General features: G+C 44.8%; 1 protein-coding gene and 1 pseudogene across 3 annotated transcripts in view; one reads left to right on the forward strand and one right to left on the reverse strand.

The window, feature by feature from the left end:
• The window catches only part of Tnr (tenascin R), a 504972-nt gene that overhangs the window by 464380 nt on the left and 22064 nt on the right, over positions 1-18528 (reverse strand). The gene's annotated exons all lie outside the window — the stretch shown is intronic.
• LOC106146414 overlaps positions 1-18528 on the forward strand; it is a 45062-nt pseudogene that overhangs the window by 18286 nt on the left and 8248 nt on the right.

Below are 18528 nucleotides of genomic sequence, written 5' to 3' on the forward strand. Positions count from 1 at the left end.
AGTGAGTCTTCACCAAACTCAGTGGAGAAGAATTTGAAGACATGGTGGCTGAGAATCGCCTTATCCCTGATGGCTGCAAAGGTAGAATACATCCCAAATTGGTCTCCCAGAATTGGAGGGCCTTGTACTCCTGAAAGCTTCCACTGTGTTGCCCTCAGCTTCTTAACAAGTTCATCAATACGTCTTATCTCTGCCCCCTCAAAAGGCCTGAAGATGCTAAAAAGTCCTAAAAAAAAATTAAAGCAATGATCTCTAAGTATGATTTCTCGTATTCAGGGCATTTCTGGTTTACACAAAATTCTTAGAGCACACTTTCCATTTACACTGATTTCAAAAATAAATGTGTGTGCTAGAGCACTTTAGGAACACTATCAAAATTCCTGGTTGCAATTCCAAACAAGTTGGAATCATTGGCTCATTTTGCTATCTTTCTTCTATTTCCAAAACACTTCAATTATCTTGCATTTTCTTAATATCCTCTGAATGCAATGTTGATTCTTATTCTGTATCAAAGAACTGTTTATATTTTTTTAAAGTCTGTTACTGCCACTGCTATGTATTTCTACTTCCCTGATGTCTACTTGAGTATCTGCTGGATGTGTGACCCCTTGCAGCACATGAAAGACACAAACAAGACCACACACAGTGGGTGAGCTTGACCATAGTGCAAAATGGTACAAATCTCCAATTTGTAGACACCGAAATACAGACTTCCCAAAAGTGAGTTTGTGTGACTTGCCTTCAAGGCAGACAGAATTGGAATCTACCACTCTACCCTTCCATTTGCAGTCCTGCAAAAGGCCAAGAAGTGCTGCTGGGGTGTACTCATGGGTATTTCATCACCTCTTTTTAAAAACTTAATTTGCTCAAAGTAAATAAAATGTTGTTTGTGTAAGTAATTAATCAGGAATTACATGGAAGGTTTATTATGAGGCCAATAGTAAGCAATCTCCTGGGGCACACGGCAAACTCTCTCAGTAAATAATTATTTAAAATTATTTACTAAATTAAGTCATTCCTTTTGTGATATCTCTGAGACTTCGAGTAATTGGTTGGGCTCGTTTTAGTTTGGCATTTTATAAAGAAAAAAATAGTGCTACATAATGAATTAACCGTGCAATTAACTACAAATTTAGCACTTCACAAACACATTTTTAATGACTAAGAACAGGTACAAAGAGCCCTGTGTGGTTTTTTTTTCTTTTTTTACAAACCTAAGTATAATTTTGCATCTTGTTTCATGCAGCAAAGCTGGGAAAGTGTTAGCACAGCAAAACTGATTATTTTCCATTTGCAGAGGCTCAGAGACTCCAAGCCTTAGCCACAGGCCCTGCCCTGGGATCAGGTGACAATTGCTTTGAGCTGGGCAGGACTACCTGCTTCCTATGCAAGGACAGGCTCTCCTGCAGGAGCCCTCCCTGCACCCTCGCAGGCTTGAAAAGGAAGGACACTGACCAAACACCTCGAGATAGTTCCCTTCCTGCAAACAAGGCATCCTCTGAGAGAATTATGAGATGGGTCATGGAAAGCAAAGTTTGGGTTAACTAAAATCTTTAATTACCTGGTTATTGTGCCATTATGTTAATCTTTTAGAGCAAAATGCAAATCATTAGTTTTTTTTTTTTTTTAAAGGAAGAAAGGAACTGGAAGTTATCTCACTGAACATATTGCAAGGGCTTATTATGTCACTTTATGTTTTTGCACACAGTTTAAGGCTCATAGTTAGGTAACAGGAAGGAAGCATCTACCACATGTCAGGTACTGGGCTGTGGGGGGTCTTCTAAGTGTGCCACCTTATGTGACTTCATGACAATTTTGTGATTTGAGTGTGGTAAGTGTGATATTTCTCAGAAAGAATGAAATACTTTTCTCATGCCGGGTAGTTTCCCTTTAGTATAGCCAAATTAGGCCCTCCTCCTGATGGAGACCACTATAAAGCAGCCCTGAGCAGGACTTAAATTAACCAATGGGCTTTTCATGTTTACTGATGAATCTGTCCAAGGCCTAGGCTTCTTTTTGGAAATGGGCAGTGGACTCATAGTAAGTGAACCTCTGTGAGTCACTGATTCTTATTGAGGCCTGTAATGGTGAATGAAGCCGGAAAGCCTCAGAGGATAAGACAAGATCACAGCCAAGGACACCTGGATCCAACCTCAACTAGATGAAGACTATAGCCTCAGTCATCTCATGCCTGGGTGGATTAATTTAATATCTTACTTGGAGGAGTCCTTGAGTGGTTCTGCCATTCTTGAGTACTCCCCTCCCTTCTTCTAATAACTAAATAAATATGGGCCACCCAGAGAAAGTCTTGGTCTTAGCCCTGAGACAATCTCAAATTCTGGGAGAGGGTTTTGATCCTCCTGGAGCCCTGAAATCATTCCATTTGCCTCTTTTATTTAGCATTTGCCATACACTTGTTTGGGAGATTGTGGACCTGATCAGCCAGCAATAAGTAAGGGATACTATTAACTCAATATCCTCCCTTGCTTCAAACACACTTCCATGTGCATATGCACACACAGGCATATACAGAGAGAAATCTGCAATGCATACAAAATGCTATCTAGATGTTTAGAGCATATTTTCCACCTTGGCTTCAAATATAGTTGACCAAAGTTCAAATGGTTCTAAAGCTACAGAAAAATCTCCTATTTATTAATTAGTTAGGTTTCTGAAGTTAATTGCTCTAGTATAATTTTTAAGGTAAGAAAATAAACACATCTGCTGTAGAAAAACATCATTTTGCTAGCAAGGGTTGAAAGTGGAAAGCTTGGATCTTCAACTCAAGTAGACACATTCATTAGTCAGAGTGCTCATCTCTTAATATGCCAAGAAATTAAGATACTGCTTGCTCAGTGGCATCTCATTTTGCTCCTAGACATTGTGCATTGCTGTACAGACTTGATTTTCTTCACATGCCAATGCCAGTGGCTTCTGTTCAGCTTTTCTGGGCCTCTTTGCAGCCTTTAATCCTACTGAGCACCCCACTGCTTCATTCAACAGCATCATTAGCACCTCCCATGTGCCAGGCACTCTACCTGGTGCTCAGACATGATCTCCACATTCGGAGAGCTGAGGGCATCAGGTGATGCCAACACCAGAGGAGTTCACACTAATTCAGGGTGAAGATGAAGCAGATGTGAACTGAAATTGCAGTGGTAGGGCTTTGAAGCCATAACAATGTTTTTGTGGATTTTTCCAAGGAGGAGAAGCTACTGTGTTTTTTTGTTTGGTTTTTTTGGGGGGGGGGTTGTGGGTTTTTTTGCTGGAAATTATGACTAGGCTTAAATACTAGTCAGCTTTCCTGTTGCTGGGACCAAGTAACCTGAAACACAATTTAAAGCAGGAAATGGTTTATTTGGCTCACAGGTTCAGAGGATTTGTTCATGGGTCATCCAGTTGCAAAGCAGAAAAATCAAGGCAGAAGGGCACGGTGAAGGAAAGCTGCTCATTTTGAAGTGCCCTGGAGGCAGAGCAGGTAAATGGTGACAGAGAGGAAGGGATCAGGGGCCAGATGCAGACCTCCACAAACCACCCAGACACATCCAGAAGTGTTCCTAACTAATCCCCCTGGCAGCTCCCTAGCCAAGCCAGTAGACCATTAAGCTTAACCATTAATGCTTGCATGCTTACATTACCCAAAGATTACTCAGTTATGTTTTTTAAAAAGTAAATATAGTGGATGGATTGAAGGACGGCAACAGTGGCCCCAGAAGACCATGTGGGAGGTGACTGTAATTGTTTAGTCAGGAGAAAATGTCTGCCAGACCCCGAATAATGACAAAGGAGAGAGAAGAACTGGACAGATGCTGTGGATGTATCATGCATGATGGTTAGGACTTGGTGAGTGGAGATGGAAAGGGAGTGGGCTGATTTCCATGTCCATGGTTAAACAGTGAAACTGTTTCTGAGCAGTGCTGTAGAGTGGGCTCAAAGAGATACAAATTGTGTGTTCTGTCCTGTGCATGTTGAGTATGAAGTTCCTTGAGACCACCTGGGAAAGCTGCTAAGGAAGTATCTACGGATCAGGGAACCCTCTAGTGTAGAGTGACATAATTGGTAGTTGTGGATGTTGTCTTAAACCAAGGGAATTACTGAGATCACTGTGGGAGAGTATGAGTAATAATAAACAAAGAGGTCTCATCAGATATCTCCTTAAATCCTGATTATCCAGCCCTGTGATTGTCTATTAACTTTAATGTTATTATTTTGATATAAAATGGACCCCCCCCCAAAGTCTCATGTGTTCAGAGGTAGACTTTCAGAAGGTTATTGGATCGTGAGAGCTTTAATATCATCAGGTAGATTCATGCACTGATGATATCATAATTTGATGGAATCATTGGAAGGTGATAGAAACAAAAGGTGGAACCAAAATGAAGGAAATGGATCATTATGCATGACTCTAAGGACTATATCTGGTCCCTGGCCCCTTCTTTCCTGACTCTTTCCCTCGGTCTCTTGTTCCTAGCTGCCATGAGGTGATCAGTCTTGCTGTACCATATCCTTTCTCCATGATGTTTCTGCCTTGCCACAGGCCTAAAAGGAATGGAGCCAGCTGATCATGGGCTGAAACCTCTGACATGATGAGCCAAAATAAATCTTTCCTCCTCTAAATTGTTTAGGCCCTAGCTACTCATTAAAGATGATTGTAGCTGTCTACTCTCATGGGTCTTATTCTCTCACTTACATTTACATTTCTCAACATTACCAAAATTATCTTCTTTATGTTTGACTCCTGTTATATTTTTTTCTCCTCCAAAACCTTCAATATCACTCCATTTTGTGCCTTGTAAAGCATAATCACTTCACCCAGGATGTGAGGGCCAAGCTGGCCTCAGGTTACATAGACATGTTTGCTGCTGCCCTCTATTCATTCCGCTTTTAATCAAGATCATATCTGCGACCTTGGTTGACATTTAACCTTCTCCTCATGACCTTCTCCCTCCTTTACATCCTGAGAATGAATGATGACAGGATTCTTCATGTACAGAATAAAAGAATGTGCCTCTGTACAAAGAGATAGCTCTCTACCTCTGGACATTAGCTTACCTCAGTCTTCAAAACTGGTTGCAATGGGGCCAATAGACAAATGAACCATAAAGTTGGTGTGGAGACCATAGAGGAGACATACTTTAGGCCTAAGGAGGGAAATATTTCAGCAGCCAACCAATCATCTCGGACAAATGAAGCCTTAGTTCATCTCAGAAGAACTTTATGGAAATTCGACTCACATCCTTAATTGTTCAAGTTATTTACAGCTAATCAATCAGTAATATGTGTACAAATATTTGTCTAGCACTCTGCACGAGCCCTGGAGGGGAAATGGAGTTTATGGTTCCACAGAGCTAGGACAGTGGATCAACTGACCCAATTTACACAAAGGAGAGCTCCCTGGGATAGACTACAGGGCTGGCAGGAGGTGTGAATAGCAAGAAATTCACTTAACAAGACTGCTAAGCATTTATTCTGTCCTAGGTACTACTCTACATACCAGACAAAACAGTGAAGAAAGCAGGTAAAATCAGTATTCTTGTGGTACTTATACTCTAAAGGAAGGAGACAGGCCATAAATGTAACAAGCCACTCACACACTATGTCAAAAGGTGCTAAGTGCCATGTGAAAAACACAGACCAGATAACGAGAGTGAGTGGGCTGGGGGATTGCAATTTGGCATAAAGCCACCAGGGAAGGCTTCTTACCCATTGCCCTTGGAGGGGTATGCTGCAAGACACCCAGGGGATGCCTGAAACCACAGATAGGATCAAACTCTCTGTATAGTATGTTTTTCCTTTACATTCATATCTATAATAAAGCTTAATTCATAAATTAGGGACACAGTAGGAAATTAACAATAACAGACAATAAAATAGAACAATTTTAATAATATACTATAATAAAGCTGCTAGCATCACTGCTCCTGCATTTTGGGGCCATAAGTAAAAAAAGGGTTTCTTGAACATGAGCACTGCCATGCCCCGTGCCACGACAGCTGATTGATAACTGAGGTGGCTACTACATGACTAACAGGTAGGTAGAGGATACAGTGGGTACACTGGACAAAGTTATGATTCACATCCCAGGTGGGAGAGATTAGAACGGTGCATGATTTTATCACACTACTCAGAGTGGCATACCATTTAAGATTTATGAATTGTTTATTGCTTAAATGCTCCATTTCACATTGAGACCATGGTTGACCATGGGTAAGTAAAATTGTAAAAAGTGAACTCAGATAAGGGAGGACTACTGTGTTCAGAAGTCGTAATTTGACAAGGACTTAAAGGAGATGAGGAGTGAGCTGGATGGGTTCCTGGGGAAAGTGTTTCAGGTCACCAGGAACAACCAGCACATACACCCTAGGCAGGAGCTAGCCAAGACCGTTCAAGGAACAAGACAGCTGCCCATATATCCACAGCAGACACGGTGAAGGTGGAGATAGCGGGAGAGGAAGGCGGAGCAGCCAGGCTGGGGAGGAATCACATGGAGAAATGCCCAACATGGGCCATGGAGGTGTGGGGTAGAGGAGGGATTCAACTTCTGCTGTGAAAGTGGCCCTCAGACTGCAGTGAGAGACTACTTCAGGGAGGAGCCAGAGTGGGGAAAAAGCCACTGCAGTGGTGCAGGCAGGAAAACATGGTGGGGCCAGGACAGTGGCCCGTGCAGTAGAGGGATACAGAGCTGCACTCTGGACAGATTTTACAGATAAAGGAAACAGAATTTATAGACAGGTTAGATATGGAATCCATGAAAGAATAAGAGCAGCCAAGGTTTTTGGTGGAAGCTTTCACACAAAAATGAACTTTTATTTATTGAGTTGGAAAAACTGGAGGTGGGGGATGATTGGGAGCTAGTTCAGTTTTGAACTCATTAAATTTGTGATGTCCATGAGACATCCGGGTAAGAATGTTGTGTGGTCAGCTGTGTACATGAGTCTAGAGTTTAAGAGAAAGGTCTAAGCTTAAATCTGGAGCTAGGTCATAAAGACTTTCCTCTGTCATAACCGCAATAAACTGGGTCCTTCCTGCCTGCCACCCTCACTATCAACTGCAGGTAATGGATATTGATAGTTTCTATATGCTAGGCACTGGGCTAATTTACTCTCAATTCCTCATTTACTTCTCACAATTACCCCATGAAGCGACCATTATAATCCCCATTTTTACAGATGAAGACCCTAAGCCCTAGAGGACTTGATGGTCTTACTCAAGCTCACACAGCTAGAAAAATCTTTCTCCTGCAGTCTGTAAGGAGCCATTAAAAAATTGAGAATACACTGTCACATGTCTATTTTGGATAAATTGCCCTAAATCTAGCATAGCAGCTATAACAGGACGGCAATGGGCCAGTGAGGAAACCATTGCGATAATCTGCATCCAAGAAAGAGACGATATGGGATGAAATCCAGCTGCAGTTGCAGATATGGGAAAGGGAAGCAGGGTCCAAGAGTTACTAAAAAGCATAACAAGGCTTCGGACCCACTAAATTGGGAGCAGGAGGAAAACACCCATGATGCCTATGGGCTTCTGGTTGGGGGAACTGGGACCAGAGGGTGGTACCATTCACAAAGTCAAGGAACACAGAAGAATGGTCAGGAACGAAGTTCCCAGTGAGCCCCTGGGCCCCTAGCCAAAAGGTCTCTTGGTGAAGCAGGAGGAGACAAGGCTGCACAAGATACTGTAGTCAACAGGGACGTCCTCCAGTGAGGCTTAGGAGGTGCGCTTTCCTTTGTACAAGGATGCTATTAAGATTCCCACCAGACAAACACGGTCACTCATAAGAACCAAGCTGTGCAGTACTTTAAGTTCTGTGAGGGCACGACCTGCACTTCCTGTGTGCATGTCCTGCACAACCGTCTATGCACAGAGGCTACTTAACACAATAAGCTACACTCTCACCCCCAGCCCTCTTTTTTGCTGTTTATTGGACATATTTGGGCAAGATTTTTTTTTTTCAGGTGCAAGCACATTGTGCAATTAGGTTGAATAAGCTGAATAAATCCACTCTATGTCTGTGGAGTTTTTTTTTTCTTCTTCTTCTTTCTTATTCCAACTTATAATGAGTAACAGCCCACTTACTTCTCCACCACTCGCTACTCTCCACCGCCCCTATTGTCTGCCCTGACTGGGATAATGGGTAATTGTGTTTCAACATGCATGATGCTAAAATGCTTCTCTTTGCCTGGCTTCAGTCATTATCAAAAACCCAGATCCTAATCTAACTTCATTGCCATTAAGCAGCCAAACCAGCTGCAGCAGTGAAACGGGCAGGCAAAGGGAAAGGCTTAGAAGAAGAACAGCGTTTCTATAAGAAACAAAAGCATCATCTCGATCAAGTGACCCAGCATGAAGGAAGAAAGAGAACGCTCCGGAGCTGACTGAAATAAAATTGCCAGTTAGGCTCGCTTCTCATTAGTTTTTCTTTCACACTTCACATTAGCTCAGTGAAAGGAAGATGAATTAAGAGTTAAATGCACCAAAATAACTTAAGCAATCTTTAAATAAAACCTAAATGTGCTCTGTTTCCCCCCTAAAAAAGCCCTCTTCTGTTTCAGTCACCTTCCTCCCTCCCTCACTGGGTCCTGCTTCTTTCTTTGCCCCTTCTGTTGTTCCTCTGCTTGCTTCTTGCTGCTGTCTTTTTCCCACATCCATCTCCACCTCATCCTGTATGGTGTCCGTCTGATGACCAGCTCTTTAAAACTCTCCCAGTCTACCTCCAGTACCCTCTTGGTCTCACTACCTTCCCAGGTTCCTTCTTGGCTCTCAATCCTTCCTTTTCCTCCCCAGCATGCCCTTGCCTTCCTTCCGGTGCCTGGCCTCAGAAGCTGAATTCCCAGGGACGGGAAGCCCTTTGTTGCCTGATAAAAGCAGATGGTAGAAATAAGGCAATTGCTTCAATACATAATTAAAATAAGCCAAATGAAACAGCAAAACAAGACAGATTCATGGTTTGGAGATCTAAGGATGAACTCTTTATAGCACACCATCCTCCTGCCCCCATTCCTGCTGGCACCAGGCCCCAGAAATGTATTGACCAGCCAATCAACTTTCAAATTCTAGAGAGATGGTCCAGTGATAAATGATCATCCCACAGCCCCTCCTGTAGTAGCTGGAGGCCCAGTGCACACATGAGGAACCATCCCCCACTTTGGAAATGCCTTCCTCAGATGGTTTCTCTCTCCCCCTCTCCACTTTTGTTTCCAGCTACAGGGAACTCCTAAGTAGAAAATCAATAGGCGCTTTAATTACTGGGTCCCAATTCATCAGGGCCTCAACTGTAATTACTCTGCCTGAGCCAGGAGCCTCAGAAGTCAATAAACAGACAGCCAGGGTACTAGGCAATGTGTGAGGTGAGGGGGTTTGCACTCATCCCTGGAGGGAGCCTCTTGAGAACCCTGCCCACCTTCCTGCCATGCCCTCCCCACTCCCTTCCCCTAAAGGTGTCTCAGCACAGAACTGGTGGGAGCAAGAGATGGACACACCTGCAACTTTTCATCTCTCTCCCTAGCTCTTGATTCAATCAATCACCCCTGAAAACCTTGCTACTCAAAGCAGTCTTCAGCAGCAGCTTCAGCAGCCATAGAACACAGATGTGTAAAACCACAAGGCCTGACATAGACATACTTAATTGGGCACTGCATTTAACAAAATCCCCACATTCAAGTAAAAGAAGCACTGCTTGAATACACGCTAGTAGCTAGGCACAGTGGCATACACCTACAATTCCAGCATTCAAGGTAAGAGGATCACAAGTTCAAGCCCAACCCAGACAATTTAGTGACTTACAGAGATACAGTCTCAAAAGTTTTAAAACAAAGAGGGGACTTAAAAGGGGCTATAGCTCAGTGTGAAGACGCTGTATCCAGTCCCTAGCACCAGAAAAACAAAAAAGTGGGGGAGCAGAAGTAATGCTTTTTGCCCGCATTCCATGGCCTGCTAATATTTATGCTACCCAGGAGGGCTTCCTGAAAGTCTTTTCATTTGGGCATGAGGGACCCATACATGCTAAAGTGTTATTCTACCTCCTCCATGGTGTCTTAACTCTTTTTCTCCACTTCCACAGCTTCATCCATGGGTAGGAGAACTGGATCTGAGAGTTGGCTATTTGCACTGAATCTCTTCCTTCTCCTTCCCTCCCCTCTCCTCTCCTCTCCTCTCCTCTCCTCTCCTCTCCTCTCCTCTCCTTTCCTGTCCTCTCCTTTCCTCTCCTCTCCTCATCTCTTCTCCTCTTTCAGGATGAAGCCTGATCATCTGTCTAGATGTGGGCTCAAGCCCCAAGACCCTTAAAGCTGAGCTTATTCTGATTTTTGCCTCTTCAGCTCTGGGGACACACAAAGGATGGATCTCAGAACACCTGTAGGGGTCCGTTCAAGCTAAATTGGTCCCATAGGATGACACTGGGAAGTCACACAAAATACAGTCAAGGGGATCCTCTTAAAATAGTGGTGACCAGTTGAATTATTTTCCTCAGGAGGTCAAAATTTATCTGCAAGAGAACTCTGAATAAAGGACTTCTTTGTGATGGGTGAATTCATGACCTGCTTGTGTTGAGGATTCGTTTCTCCTTCGTGCTACTGGAGGCCAAGGTTGGTGGCAAAATGAGCTCAACTTCTCTGCCAAAGCCTGTGCTGGCTGAGGTTCCGGTGGGGGAGAGCTGAGCCGCCGCTGCCCTACTTCCTGCACACACATCAACCAGGCTTCGTGTCTGAGCACGGAGCTATTGACTCAGCTGATCAATGTCCGAGTTGCAGCCAGCTGGCCCTGAAAAATGACTCTGCTTCCCGCTGCCCGCCCCCCTGACATTGGCCTTGGCTCTTTCGTGCACATGGAACAATTTCCCATTTAGGAACTGCCTCTGAGCTTCTCTGTCCTTCAGCCTCTAAAACCTGGGGATTCATGCCTGAGCCCTCTGGTATCTCTTTTTTTCCTGTCTTTTGGAGCTTGCACACCAACCCCAGCTTTCTCTGCCATTTCTACACAGAGGAGTCCTCTGGATCCTCCATTTCCATTCTTCACCATGCCTTCCACTCAATGTACATTCCTGCACAATGGCCCAGCAATCATGACCCCTAAACGCACCATATGCAAAGCCCAAACATCCCCCCACATTCTCTCCCTCCAGCCTTGTCTCTGTGTTCTGTCCTGTCACTCACAATCCCTTGGAGGCATCCAGGCTCACACCATAGTCTTTGGGGTGTGAGTGCTCCCACAGATGCTCGGTCCACGGACATTGCCTGTCCAAGCACTCTCACCCATCTCACCCTTCTTTCTCCATTGCCAGCACAGGCTGCCTGCATCTAGATCCAGCTCATGCCAAACCTGACTGCTTGTGACAGGCTTGGTTGGAACCCCAGGTCCCTCCTCAGCCTGTAGGTCTAAGAATGATTTCTGCTTATTATGTTGCTTAACTATGACTTGGAGAAACTGAGCACATACTAACTGCATATTGAATAAAAGAGCTAACAATTTGGATTTTTGTAGTTTTTCTTTCTTCTTTTTAAAAGTACTCCCAAATTAGAAAACAGGTGTGCTAAAGTGTGCCTGGGCCCTGCAGTGTCCACAGCAGAGTTAGGTACAAGGACATCTGCTTCCCTAACTGCGTCTCTCTCTGCTTCCTGATGTTAGATTTAAACATAAATCTAATTTATGTTTATAAAGCATAAATATGCAGTCTCTCTGCTGGCCTTATGGGTGAGTATACACACACACACACACACACACACACACACACACCACTAATGAATTATTCTCCTTTCTCAAGGATGCTCGCATAACCCAGAAAACCACCTTCCCCGAAAGATGGTTCCAGACCCAGCACTTGTGGGATAAGGTGAGAGTCTAGCAATCATGGTCTCCACTCCTCAGTGAGCCCAGGTCCATCCTGTGAGTGCCTCAGATTGCTGCTGTCAGTTGGTAGAAGAAGCTTGTCCTGTTTGTTTGTTTTTCAAATACTAGAGATTGAATCCAGGCCCTTCACACCAAAGCTACATTTCCAACCCTTTTTGATCTTTATTTTGAGATAGGGTCTCACTAAGTCTTAAATTGCCCAGGCTGGGCTTGAACTTGCCTCACCAAGGCAAGCTCCTGTTCCTTCTGCCTCAGCCTCCCATCATGCTGGGATTACAGGTTGGAGCCACTATGCCCAGTTGCAGTTTGTCCCTTCTGGTACAGACTCTAAGTGAGTTAATAAAATGCATTTTGCAGGACAAGGGCGTGAGTCCGGAACAGGGAAAGCGGAAGCTTAAGGAGCCCGAGACCATGAGTCAAACCAAGTATCCCTTGGAGAGAGGCTATGAGCCAAGCAGCCCCCCCAGTGTTCCCCAGCCCTCCCTCTCTGTGCCACCCCCTCTCTGGCTGGTATTCGCCAACCTTTGTTCTCATTTAAATGTTCATTTATATTTCTGGATGAATAATCTCTGAAACCAACCTGATTAGGAGCCCTTCATCCTGACTCATAGGTCTTGCACTCTGAGGAGCGCTAAGTAATTAGAAAACACTATCCTGCTCATCCCAGTAAAGCCCCAGGGAGGGAGGCGGGTGACAAAGAACCTCTATGGTCCCTTTGAAGCAGAAGAACTGCAGCCCTGCACAGAGGAGTGAGATCACCAAAGTCCCAGGTTGGCACTGGGAGTGATGAGCAAAGGCCACAGAAGCCACAGGTCTCATCACCCACAGGAGCTCTGAGGCTGCGCAGGTCACAGGCTGAGCTCAGCAAAGTCAGAGACTCATTCTCTCCCTGATGAGTCTCCCAGTGCTCTCATCAAGTCCTAAATAAACGGAGAAGCTGAGACTCCAAGACCCTGCTTGTCAGACGGACCCAGAACATCATAAGCATCAGAAGGGCTGCAGAGATGTGTCCTGTGGCCGCTTCATGGAAACATGCTCAGGGTACTGTGAGGTTGGTTACATAGACCACTCATGGCCAGGGCAGGACTAGAGATGTGAGTGTCCAGTTCCCCTTCAGGAAGCAAGGTCGCACCTGTTGTCTTGGTTACTTTTCTCTCGTTGCTGAGACAAAATACCTGATGCCAAAAATTAAGGAAGGGAAGGTTTATGTAACTTACAGTTTGTGGAGGTTTAGTCCATAATCACCTGGCTCCAAGATAGGGTGGCATGGCACAGGGGCAACAGTTCAAGGCAGCAGAAGACAGCAAAATCAGCAGGAGCAAAAGGAGCAGGGAGCACAAGCCTCTTTTCCCCCTTTATATTGTAAATAAGCTATCCCAATCCCGGGGTATGTGCAGCCCTCACACAATCTCCACGCCCTCCTATTCCTGAGCACAGGCTCAGGAAGAACACAGAGTAAGCACTCTGGCCACTGCTGAGTCACATAGCTAACCTTTTAAACTTCTCCAGTTGACACAAAGAACACCCTACAGCAGGAAGGGCATGTCCTCTTCACCCTAGGATGTAGAACTGCTGACTTAGTTAAGCTTCTAGACTCCTCAAGTTGATATAATGTATCAACCATAACACCTGTCCTGGAGTTGGTAGTATCCCTTTTCTCCCCATTTTAGGGGGCTGGGTAAGAGGAATAGTCCTGGTCTGCAGCTTCTGTGGGTGGCACTAGCAGTAATGTCAGCTTCTCTTGTCTCTCCAGGCTTGTGCCAGTCCACTGCAGATGACCAGGCTCATGAACTGCAGTGGGCTTGTCCCAGTTGCCCTCGGGCCATTCTGTGGCTCATTTCCTCAGCTTATCTCCCTCTTATATTCCTCTCTGTGATCACTCTCTTCCCCACTCCCTCTTGACCTCACGTTCCAACTACAGAAGCCTGGGTGAAGAAAAGCTCAACAGGGGAGGGAATGGAGGAGATGCCAGCTTACCTACCCAATGACCTGAGTGAGCCTCAGAAGACGTGGCTACTGTACCTCTTTGGGGAGGGATCACCTCTTAGAGAGGGCTGGGATCACCTCATAGGCTTCACACAGAAGCATCTCCTTGGAAGGGAAGGCCTAACCTCAGAGGCCCAGGCCACTGCTTAGCAGAGAGCTCTTCAGTACCCCACCCTCAGGAAGATGCACATGACAGCTGAGGCCACACCCTTGTGGCAGCATGGTGTAATGGTCTGGGTCTTGACTACAAATCTTGAATCTGAGGTTGACAGCAGCTATTACCAGCTGTGAGGATGTAGGCAGTTTCTTTATCTCTCCTGGTTTTCCCAATGAGGCTACTGATAGGAGGGCATACTAAGTTGTCGTGTAAGCATTAGGACAGTCCCAGGCTGCAGTAAATGTGAAAAGAGTGCCCATTAACTTTGGTGCTTGTCTTGCTTGGCCACTAGTGGCCCTAGTGGAATGAGCACAGGCTCACAGTAAAGATGCCAAGCCCAGAATCCCTGAGCAGAAAGGCTGTGTCTGGGGAACCAATGGCTACAGAGGCTCCTTTGAGAAAAAGGAAGCTCTTCTTTATCTGCCCCCCCTTATCCCTTCCCTCCAACTCTCCTGATACCCTCCCCGCTCTTAACCTCAATGTTCAGACAAAGCTCTGATGCCACTTCCTTTCCCTGCAGGGCCCCACTGTAGCCAGGTATGTTTTCCTCCATGTCTCTTCATTCCCAGGACAGTTCCTGGAGTGGCAGGGTCCTGCTGGGTCGGTGACTTCCCTACTGCCTCTTCAGGATCTGCTGACCAAAGAGGGGTCTCATTCACATCTTCACCCACTGCTATGGGCTGAATGACCTAACCCATATTGTGACTGCTTGGAGGTAGGGTCTTTATGGAAATAACAAAGTGTTAATCAAGTCCTAAGGGCAGGACCCGAACCAGAAAGGATTCATATCCGCAGTGTGAGCACAGTTAGAACCACATACCTCTGTGCTGGTTCCGGGGACCTCACTAGCTCTTGAGGATCCTTCTTTCAGACCCACTCAAGTCCTGCCTTTCCCATGGAGCCACACCAAGCATGACTTTTTCATCATCTTGTCCAACCTTCTCATCTCTCAGGTTGAGAAAACCCAGGCGTGGTGATGGCAGAGACCTGAATTTCAAGTGGTCTTCTGGTGTTTGTCTTTGTTGCTTGGAACATGCTGAGCTATCTGCTTTACTTCCCCCACCCCATGCAGAAGGCTGGCTCATATTTCAGGGCTCAGTTCCTCTGGGAGGTGCTTCCTGACCACTCTCCACAAAGCAACCCCACCTGCATCTCCCACATACCCCCTTTGTCTCTAGCCTAGTACCCTACCTCACAGTTTCCACAGCACTTTTTAGTATTTAAAATAGTCGGATTGAATTACTGGAACATTTATTATCTGTCTCATTGAGTTGGAATCATTTGGGAGAGGACCAATTTCTGTGTACCCAGCCTGGCAGAGTAAAAGCTCAATAAATACCTGAATGCACACTGATTTGTTGGGCTTTTCCTGGAGAACCAAACATGCACTGGCTGTGCCAGCCCCGCCCAGTTTAAAGCAGACAGGTTCACCCACGCTCCACCTGTCTGGCTCCCAACTGCCTCTCAGGGAAGCAGCTTAGCTGTAGTCCTGCTTCTCACGGTCCCTCAGGCTCCCGTGGACTCAGTGCCTGAGGCCTGGCTTCACCTCCCCTCACCCCTACACCTTACCCACAACGGGCCACCTCTTGGTTTAACACAACTCTACCCTTCTCTTTGATGTTGAGGAAAAGCCCTTTTCTTCCCTCTGTTCTTCGCAGACCCAAACACAACCATGGCATAGATCAATACTTCCTAGCAGGTGGCCCAGCCCTTCCCTCCAGAGCCCCTTCTAGAGAGAAGCCCTGCTCAACTTTGCAAACCTTGCACCCACCTCACCTACCATGCTGCTTCCCAGCCAATGTGTTTTTCCTCTCTTGCAATCCCAGGACAGCAGTGAGCCTGGCAGCAGGACATATTTTTATACTCAGTCATGAGCTGCAGAACTGCTACTCCAGCTACAATGGCTTTCACATGTAGGGACTCACCCTCAGTTTACCCAGCCAAGACTGCAAAACTGCCCTTACCCCCACCTGGTGTTCTCACGTCCTTTGCACGGGCCAAGATGGTTGTTCCGCCTCTTCTACTCCAGTTTAGTCTTCTACTGAGGCTGTTCTCTCTGCATCCTTCACCCCTCCCCAGGCCACCCTAGGCCTGGAGAACTTCCTTTCCATGATGGTTGTGCCCTGATCATTCCCTCTTCCTATCCCTCTTCCCTTGTTTGAACTGTGAATAATTCATGTGTTTCCAAGATCCTGCCATGGTTTTTTTCTCTCATGAATCAAATTCCTGAAACTTGGTTTATTTTTTCACCATCTTCTCATTGGAGTTGCTAATGGGGCCAGGGTTTATTCCTGTAGGTCATGAAGAGCGGCCAGGACTTATGAGTGCTTATGAAATTGACCATTTTTCCCACCCTGTCTTTCTGTGATGCTCTATTTTTCCAGTATATTTTAGTAGCTATATATTTGTATATTACATGGCTGGTTGAACAGAAATAAATAAATGAGCAGTTAGACACATAAATAGATAGATGTGAAAATAGACATAACCATTTCCTGCATACCTCTCTCAATTGCCTTTCTTATTTAAAGTTTTGGGAGGAAAAAGATAGACAGTTTTGAACATGCTCCTCATCCACAGTGGATCTCCAAACCCCCACTTTGCACCCTCCTTCTGAAAAAGGCTCCCCATGTGTTCCCTCCTAATAGCTCAGCCTTTATCTAGAGTCAGCCTTGGTGTCATCCCATTCACTGGGTTGCTGGATACCTTTTGTAGACTTCTTATGTGCCAGGGACTGAAAAGAACCTTGAGAACACAAAGGTGAGCCAAAGAGATGCCACCCTTGGTCTTCCAGAGCTTAGAGTGCACTGGGAAATACAAATTATAATTGAATAATCTTATATGCATATGCTTAGTATATATATATACATTTCTAAACTGACAAATGTGCATATGAAGTTGATATGTATATGAAATTTATTTTATTTTTAATATTTTAGTCAAATTTGATAACAATTGCTATGACATACATAAGCTGTATACATTTCTGAAGTGATGAAATCTAGATCCTCAAAAGTGAGAAAACCACTAGCAGGAAGTCAGGAAAGCAGTGTCACTGGGTCTCTGGTGAAGGGAGAGGTTTGCGCTCAGGAAAAGACACACGGCCGTGTCTCTGGAATGCTGTTAACGTTTTGTTGCTTGACCCGGTAGGTGGTTGCAGGGAACTTGATTTTGCATTATTGATTAAATTTGATGCTTATGCTTTATGTACACTTTTATGTATGCTTTATACTTTACCTTTAAAATTTTCTAATGGTTAAAACATAAGAAAAAACTTAGAAGTTTCTATGAACATACGCCACATGTCACAGGGTTACCCTGTTGGGTCTAGAGAAACAGGGACAGCTTTCTGGAGGAAGGGGGGTGGGAGCTGAGATCTGCAGGTGAAGATGAGTACACTCAACTACACCCCCATCTTCTGAAGTACAGGAGATCTGCAGTGACAGAGAGAAAGGTGTGCAGAGAGGGCATGGAAGGAGGGGAGAGGTAAAAAGGGAAGAATGTACAATGGAGCACAACCTGGGTTGTTTTGAAGAATTTTTAAAGGAGCCCAGGGTGGTTGGATCCTAGAGAGTGAGGGAGAGCAAAACTAGAGAAAAATAGGGTTAGGTAATACAGTGCCTCCTTGAGGATTTCTTTTTATGTTTTAACATCTGTGGAAAGTACTTAAAGATTTTAAGCAGAAAAATAATAAGATCAAATGTGCTTATTGATGAAATCTCCACCAAAACTGTAAAAAATGGATTAGAAGACAAGAGGCCCCCTTCCACCATTGAAGATGCAATGAGATATAATCTATAAAGCAGAAAGCCAGCCTTCACCAGACACTGAACCTACTGACACTTTGATCCTACTCTTTCCAGTCTCTATCACTAAAGCATGCGCCTTCTAGCCATAAAAGTGAATCTTCCAATGTGATGAAACCATCAATAGCTTTCATTTCTTTAGTCTGAAGTGATGTGAAGTCACCACCACAAAACCCACAGCAACTAAATGGCAAATCTAAAGTGGCAGGACTAAGGGTCTCAACAGATATGACTACAACATATCACAGTCTATAAGCAAAACCACAACTGCTTCACAACACACATCATATTTCAACATCCACAATGACCACAGCCCATAATAGTTTAGCCCACATCTGTTTCTTCATTGATAATAATCACAGAAACTATTCATTCAAAGAAAATAAAAAATCAAAGTGATCAAGAAGAAGAGGAAAGAGAAGAATGAGGAGAAAAAGGAGGGGAGGTAGTGACAGCAAGAATGTGTGGAAGACAGTAAGAGATTAATTTTAATAGAAAGGGATAAAGATGGGGATAGTCTGAATAAAGTGCTAGCAGGTTAGAGATGGAGAGAAGTAGACAGATGTGGGTTGGGGGTTGTAGCTCAGTGGCACAGTGCCTGCTTGGCAAGTGCAAGGTCCTCAGTTAGATTCCCGGTACTGAAAAGAAGGAGAAGGAGAAGGAGAAGGAGAAGGAGAAGGAGAAGGAGAAGGAGAAGGAGAAGGAGAAGGAGAAGGAGAAGGAGAAGGAGAA

This window comes from Chinchilla lanigera, unplaced genomic scaffold, assembly GCF_000276665.1.
Source record: "Chinchilla lanigera isolate Chin_1 unplaced genomic scaffold, ChiLan1.0 scaffold00005, whole genome shotgun sequence".
NCBI lineage: Eukaryota > Metazoa > Chordata > Mammalia > Rodentia > Chinchillidae > Chinchilla > Chinchilla lanigera.